A 9,050-nucleotide genomic window follows, 5' to 3' on the forward strand; every position below is an offset into this window, starting at 1 on the left:
ATAATACATTATAATTAGTATGATTTTTGTCATGAAATTCTTTTTTGTTGTCGTTCTTGATAATTCTAAGTCAGTGAAATTCACTTGGTGTTGTTTTACTTGTGTCTTCCCATTGTTATATAGAACTGCAATTGATCAATCTCTTGTTGGTATATGTGGATCCTGTGTGGATTGTCTCGATATAGCCTTAGGTCACAAGCTTTTTAAGGAAAGGTGGATAGTGGCTAGCAGTGGAACCCAGGTTGACGCATGTTTCATTCTATTTTGGACTCTTCAGCTGGATGTAATTGCATCCCAGAGTTGATGTCTATTCCATTAACATCCAGCTGACGAGTCCCAAATAGGACGAAACGCGTGCCCTGGTTTCCACTGCTAGCCATTATCCATCTTTTCTAAGTCGGTTAGTTTATTTACTTCTGCTTTGAGAACTGTTAACCGTTAACCATTAATTAAAATTTTAAAAGGGTGTTTTATTGTTTTATTTTGGGGCTCTAGTTGTCAAATAATTTTGAACACGTCTATTGATTTACAGTCAAATAACTTTTTTTCATTCGAATACCTTTAATGATTTATCAACAAGCTGATCGTGTTATGATTGGGTTGCTTTTTTATGGTTGCAAAATTAATTGCTATTTGTTATTTGATCGGTGGAATAAGACTGGGGTGGATCGATGAAAGAAAGAATGAAAGACTGCTAATGAAGATTTATCCATGTACTTAACGATCATTTTACCCATAATTTACAAAATCAGTAGATTAACTGTTTTAACTATTTAAAAAATACTTAGACTAAATTACTGAGTGATATTTATTTTCCTTTTCCCAATAATCTCCATCTTACATAAGGTTACTTTCAGCCCATATAACTCATTAGTGATGCTTCTGAATATGATTATAAGTAATAAGAACTTGAATCCAACAAGGAGTATTAGCACCTTCAATATTCCAGACAGACCATATTAAAAAGTATCAACTAATAAGTCTAAGGTTTCTACTGATTACCTTCAACTGTCTACTACTAATTTACTACTTATAAATTATATTATTATACAATACTAATGATTAGTAGTTTTATTCAACTAGGTATTGTTGTTTTATCATTTCAACTATAAATTTGTACTTCACTATGATCGAAGTAAAATAATACTTAAATAATTCACTTGATATTGTTTTACTTGAATCTTCCCATTGCTTATAATGCTTGTAAATTAAGGCAATGTCGAGGTATACGCACAGTATGCACATATGCCAATAACAGACTGATCACTTTCAGTCCTAAAACATCAATGGGAAGATTAAAGTAAAACAAAACTAAGTGAATATAACTTTACCCCATTGTACAGGCAAGTGGCTATCGGGACTCAGTAGCTAGGTGGATAACGCGATGGCGTTTGAAGCGAACGGTACTGAGTTCGAGTCCCAGAGTGAACATCATCTCTGAGATGCAGGTACATCCAGCTGACGAGTCCCAAACAGGACGAAACGCGCGTCCTAGATTCCACTGCTAGCCACTATCCATCTTTGCTTATAATACTTAGATATTTACGGAATTTTGTTTAGTTAACCTTTAGTTAACATCTATTTGTTATTAGTAGATACAAGGTACACATTATTTTGATTGATATTATACATAAAATTATAAGGTTTATGGGCTGTAACTGATTCATTTACCCAATTAGAAAAGTCAAAGACAATTTGATTATCATCGTTCAGTTCATGAGCTGATCTTAGTTAGACCACCATTAAAAACTTGTAAGCACTGGATGACTTTTTCGTCATGGTATGGGACTCCTAAACAGTATGCATCCACGACTAAGAATCCCATTTTAGGACGAAACGACTACCCAGTACTTCCAGGTTTTTGATTATGATCTAACTAAGGTCAGTTCGTGATTTACATTATGAAAATCTTATAATCCATACAATTCCATACATATTAATGAAATTGATGTCACCTATTTGTGGACAATATTTTCATGGATATAAATTTGAAATATGAATTATTCTTCTTTATCGTTCGATTATCTCCGTATTCCACTGTGTTCAGTCAGCAATGTCTACCTTTTTTTATCATATTAGAAAATTCTTTGTTGATTATACTGAATTATTGAATAAGAATTAGACGCTATCAATTTTGATATGAATAACAGTCAAATCTTCATGTTTAAACCATCTACCTTGGAATGAACATAAAACTACTAAAAACTATTGATAATTTGTTTGCAAAACAAAATCATCTTGAATGTTCGTACACATCATTCATAGACTCGACAACACTCTGTTGTGTTCTTGTGAAATTTCCTCATATAATTTTTAGAGTGAGTTGATAGTTAAATGTTCTCACCTAAAGAGAGCACTAAACGATACTAAACGGATTACTTCAATAAAACTTCGTCTACGTTGAACCAGTTTAAAATATGAGAGTGAAAAGAAAACTTACAGCCAATAATTAATAACTTTATCAAACTAAGAATAATCTTGTTGTATTTTATCCAGCCAAAACCATTGGAAGGTTTACTGATGTAGTGGATAAACTACAGTGTAAACTTCATTCTGGCCTTCGTTATTTATCTTAAGAGTTTGGCACCCTTCACAGAAGTAAAAGATTTTCATTCTGATTTTTAATATTCCACATGGTAGAGTATATAGCGATGTCGAACGACAATGGCAATATAATTAACAGTAACTATTATTATCTCAATCAATTTACTGATAATAGAAACGTTACCTTTTTTACGAAAATTATTTATCTAGTAATCTGGCCTTGTTAATTAACTAGATATGAAAAACAAAATCGATTAACAAGATTCCATTTTAATAGGTGAGATCATGAATCAATTGAAGCTGGACCACCATGGAAAACCTAGAAGCAGTGGACAGCCGGTTCGTTCTATAGTGTGACTCAGCAGTGCGCATCCACGATACCGCCTCGCTAGATTCGAACCTAGGACCTATCAGTCACATGTGTGAACGCTTAACCATTAGACCACTGGGCCGGACAGCATCCAACAGTGTTAATATCTAACTTCAACTAATCCATGAAACTGTGCCAACATCTATCATTGTCTCCAGTCAGTTACTATCTCACGACAGACCCGGTTGAACCCCACTAATCACTGTTTCTCACTAGAACTCTAGGAAATACCCGTGGAAGTCAGTCACTAGTGAGTACATGCTGATTAATATCAGAAGGGTTTTTCCCTATACAACCATTTTAACCTTGTGTTCAGATTTATCATGAACGAGGAAAAAGTACTCTTCGATAGAATAAGAATTAAATAGATATCTGTCCATCTAAAAAAACCCATCGTTTTCAATTTTATAGTTGAATCCATAAGTCAATTGAATCTAGACTACCATGGAAAACGTAGGAGCACTGGACGGTCGTTTCGTCCTATTGTGGGACCCAGCAGTGAGCATCCACGATCCAACCTCGTGAGATTACAACACAGGACCTGTGGGTCTCGCGCACGAACGCTTAACCTCTAGATCACTGAGCCGGCCAACATCCAACGATGTTAATGTCTAACTTAAACCAAACTTTGTTAGTTCAGTATAAAACTTTAACAAATCGTATAGAAATCATACAAATTGATAACACTGATAATAAACATTCAGCAACATACATCTGATAATTTCGCTATTATTGAAAAGTACAAATATGATATAAGAATATGTTACTGATTATATGGTATGCATTTAGACTGAATAATTAATGATTTAAATTTCTATGAAAAAAATATATACTAGTAAAGTAATTCATTCATTTTTAAGGACGCCTAATGTACTTTTAAAAAAGCATACAAGTCTACTGAAAGTAGCTGATCAATTCATATACATTGCATGTACATTCATCAATTCAACAGCTTCTTGATGCAAGATTTTCGTTTCATTGAAAAAAATATTGAGAAAGTTTCTGAATAGCTAATAGAGAATTTTGGTTTAGGACGACTAGTAAGCTGGACAACCATATTAAGATGAAATGACCGTCCATCTAGTGCTTTCAGGTTTCCAATGGTGTGGTCCACTTTACATTGACTCATGGATTGTAGTTTAGTTAATAAATTTTAGATAACAAAAAATTGAACCAATTCCATTGATTAAGAGTAAAATTATTACGTATTATCTGATTATTCTTAAAATTTTGTGAAGATTGTTCCATTTGAAGATAATGTTTCAGATTAACTTAAAGTAGATCATCATTTAAATGGTTATCTTTTGTTCTCCTTTCCGCAAAATTTCCAGCAGTATATGTGTGGTGTGTGCTACTTATGTTGACATGAGTAGTACTTGATGTTAGTCATGAACAGAAGGTCTGGCAGCAGAGAAACAAGAGGATCGAACAGTAAAGAGTGGAGACAGGATTAAATTTGTATGAAAATGTAAGAACAATGAAGTCTGAGTCATTTTGAGACAGTTGATGGACATTTTGCAAATTAAGCATTTACTTAATGATTGTTAGATTTTATTAACAAGTCCTATAATTTTGTGTTAAATACATTCGATTGTCTCCACCCGTGTTCTCTTCGCTACACATGGTCATGATCAAGTTAAAGATATAAATTTAGAAATTTAGAGTCCCACAATTGCATTTCATATACAGATAGAAACAAAGTCAGGCTCCAATTAATCATATTTAACAGTTCAGTTAGTGTTTTCGTTATTACATAACTATCTATAAAGAGCACTTGACAATATGTATGTCTTTTCTTATACAATTAAGCTGGAGCAATAAGAACTTATCACTAAAAATTCGAAATTTCTTCTTAAAGCTGATCATTAGTGATGTTATGAATATTAATTATGGTATAGATGTCTTATTTTGGTCTTTGTACAAATATCACAATAATTATGGACTTATAACTGTAGAGCCTGATTATGAAGTTATTGAAACATTTTTGAATATTCTATGGGGATTTTTAAAATGCAGAAAAATACACTTGGTGTAGTTTGTTTGAATATCCCCATTGATGTTTATGACTGCAATTGATTAGTTGTCTCTTATTGACATATGTGCATACTGTGCCTTAATTCACAAGCATTATATGCAAAGATGGATAGCTAAGAAAACAGTACTGAGTTCGAGTCCCAGAGTGAACATCAACTCAGATGCAGATACATCCAGCTGACGAGTTCCAAACAGGGCGAAACGCGCGTCAAACTGGATTTCACTGCTAATCACTATCCATCTTAGTATATAATGTAGAAAAATAGTTGTAAAAAGATTGTTGATTGAACATGAGTGTAAGATACTAACTGTTAGAAACATTAGCAAAATATGTTTTGAATAATTATAATTCCAATAGGTGTTAAAGAGATATTTGCTGTAATGTAGCAACACTGTTGCTGAGATTTTTTCACTAAGCCAACGTTTATAGTATTAAATAAAACTATCATTGTTAACAAATGTTTGTCAAATTAAAATTACTGTGTCAATACAAATAGCTAGTTATTGTTTTATATGGACGAATTGACTGACTAGTAATGCATTAATAAAGTGCTTCGATTGTGCATACCTGACAGTTAGAAGCAACAAGGTGTAAACAGTATAACGTGGTGGTTCGAGGTAATCGACAAAAGCTCTATACCCAGGTTTCGTGGTATTTGGCAATTGTCAGTAAAGTGTACCTGTAATATCGAGTGAACTGATGCTCTCTGGTCGATTCAGTTCCTTGTTATCCGGCTTCATAGTCAGAGACGTTGCCACTGAGCTAACGGGGTCGCCACTTTACATCTCAACACAATACGTGCGATGTCAAGTCACCTAGACTAGTGAACATATTGCAACTTGATCGATAGAATTCCGTCTGCACATACATACATAATATTGGTCGCTACTCAGCGATCAATCAATTATAAATATAGGCAGTACATTTTACTTTGTTCAATAGTTATTTTTCAATATGTGTTAACATATCATTACATACTGATGTGCATTATTTTTCCAGTATTGGTCACTTGGAACACAGGAGAATTGTTATATCGACTAGTAAGATATGTTAATCATCAAATGTCGGCGAGACTATAATTTGTTGGCGACCTTGAACGAGTCCTAACTGGCCTTGAGAAATATTGACCAAGCAGAAAACAGTTGGTGTAGAGAAAATATATTATACAAAATTAAAGAATTAAAGTGGATACACTTCTTTTACATGGTTCAAAAACTGGTCAAAATTAAAGAGAGGTTCGGAGGTTCTAAAATCATAATAAATACAGTAAAGGAAATCATCCATATGGCTCCATAACAGTCGGCCTCTGGAGCCATGATAAAGTCACAAAAACTGTTTCTGTCTCAACCACATAGCTTCAATATTCTTTGTGTGCACTCCAGTTGTTGGGTCCACAAAATGTTACTTGTGGATAACGACACGGTGCACATAAACAAGTCTATGTAGCCATCTGTATGCTATCCAATCATCCGTATATATTGTGGTACCTGACTGGAGTCAGTGTTACTGGTGTTTTTATTATCCAGTTCGGAACAACTTACTCCTCCAACACATATTATATCGAGAGACAACATCATCACGATAGTCTACACAAGGTCCACAAATCATTTGATTACCACAATCACAAATACAAGAGCTTCTTATTAGTCTCATTCATTGTAGTCGCTCACTTATCACGTTTTCTCTAAAAAAAATCCACTGTGAACCGATCGTACATGAGCATCAGGCACTGAAGTTGGCGTTGTGACCTTGAAATCTCTCGAACGCTTCTGATTGGCTCCTTCATAAATTATAGTCTCGCGCAAATGTCAAACTGATTTAAATTATTAGATGATAAATTGTATTTAACAATTTTAGATAAACCTTTAGTGTTTTTAGGTGACATTTTGATGATTCAGTTTCCTCAATACACACCTATCCATTAATCAATCCTCTTGTCTTCTCTGTCTAATTCTTAATTTGCACATTTTATCTTTTATAATCTTCATCCATATAATTACTCTGACAACATTTCTCTTCTTGCGAATTACATTCACACGACTGATTATTATTGCTATTATTATTACTTCAATAAAACTGACATAATATTTCTCTTAATATGCATTTTATTCACGTGATTTATTGACTGTGATTCAGTACCTTACAACGAATTTTCTTACCCTTTTCTAAAGTGACCTTTCAAATTTGTAAATCGCATATTTTAGACTTATTTAAACTTATAATATTGTCTCATTCACTAATTTATATATGCCATATCTACGATCATTATAATAAAATAATAGTGGATTTTCATAAATTAAATCAAAAACTGATCCTATGTAGACCACTACTGGAAACCGGAAAGGGCTAAACAACTGTTTCGTCCTGGTATTTTATTCTTCATCATTATGCCTCCACAATCCCTTCACTAGAAGTTAGTCTTTAGTAAGCATAGGATTATTGTTAGTATAGTATAGTATAGTATAGTATAGTATTAAGTTTTCACAGATTAGTGGAGTTCAAATATACCAGATTTTAGATAGTTATTTACTACAGGTAATAGAAGATGGTCTCATAATATGATGAAGTGATTGAAGTTAAGCATGTACTCTTTTGGTTTCTGAATGACCGGTCTAGATGTTAAACATTCGCTCATGCGACCAAAAGGCTTTTGTTCGATTCCCAATGTCGATGTCGTAAATGCGCAATACTAAGGAGTCTCATACTAGTGAAAAGAGGTTACCCAGTATTTCTAGGTTCTTGATGATGTTCTAACCAAGATCGGTCTTTGATTTACACCATGAAAATTTAACATTTTCCACAAAACATCTATAATAATTATGGATTTATGACTGTAAAACTTAATGGTAAATTTATTCAAAACAATTATTCCCTCAAATATTTCTAATTAACATTGTTTTTGACCTGAAACTATACGTTTTCAGGTTATGCTTCTCATAAATCATAATCAACGATACCATAAACAAATCAAGAGATCATTTATCAACTCTTCATCAATGTATTATTGACTGAGGAAATACTCTAAAATTAATCTGATAGTCTCTTTTTTTCATTGTTATTTTAGTTTCTATTACTGTGATACAAGTACCTTAGTTATCAATATAAGAAATAACTCACTTATCCAAGACTTCACCATTCCCCCATGATTCTGTTTACTTACCTTTATTGTATGAATACATTTCATTCTACTGAAGTAAACATCGTCAATGTAAACTTACGTGTAATAACTAAAGGATTAATTAATGAATAGTTCATTATTGTTAAAAAATAAGTAGAATAGGTAGTAAGAAGGCAAAAGAATTCAATTAGAAATGGTTGTTAAATGATTATCATCAAACCATTTTTAATTTATAACGAAATATGTTTACTCATTGTTACGACATATGATATGATTGATAGTATTGAAATCAGGGAATAATCACAAATAAAAAAATTTCACAATCTTTGCTTAATGAATCCATAACTATTTGACTAGTCCCCCCCCTCCAGGTCATCCAAATTGTTCAGATGTTCCATATACCTATAAAAATTGTTTCTCTGATTGTTAGGAGAGGCACCAACCTCGTGAATTCGGAAGAATTTCGACTCTCATCCTGAGACGTCATAATTCTTCCTTTAACTCCTAGGGCAAGCTTTAAATGGTTTAATTTGTTTAATCTGACACGAAACAAAGAAGTAAACAATGATAAATTTAAGGTCAATAAGAACCAATCAATATCGAGGTGTACAGAACAAGCTGTGAAACACATATGGAGAAATTCGAACACTCCACTTCTACCTGAAGTTTGTGCTGATGATGTCGTTCAGAAGAACAATGAAAGCTTCACGACCAAACCATCCAGCTCAGAGAACAAAACTCCACCAAATTTGTTTAATCTGTTCGACATTTTTTTAGCAAGATTTTTCTTCTACAAGAATGGGGTTGCGGACCTCATACCCAACCCTCCTCCTTTACCTGAGCTTAGGACCGGCGATAACTCTAGGAGAGTTACAGGTGGAGTTGTTTGTATTCTATTTACCTGACTAAAATCATCCCTACTTCAATCAATCCATGTGAATGAATTCATAATCTTTAAATTTATTTTGATATGGTAGATTTTG

Source organism: Schistosoma haematobium, chromosome ZW, assembly GCF_000699445.3.
Source record: "Schistosoma haematobium chromosome ZW, whole genome shotgun sequence".
NCBI classification, from domain to species: domain Eukaryota; kingdom Metazoa; phylum Platyhelminthes; class Trematoda; order Strigeidida; family Schistosomatidae; genus Schistosoma; species Schistosoma haematobium.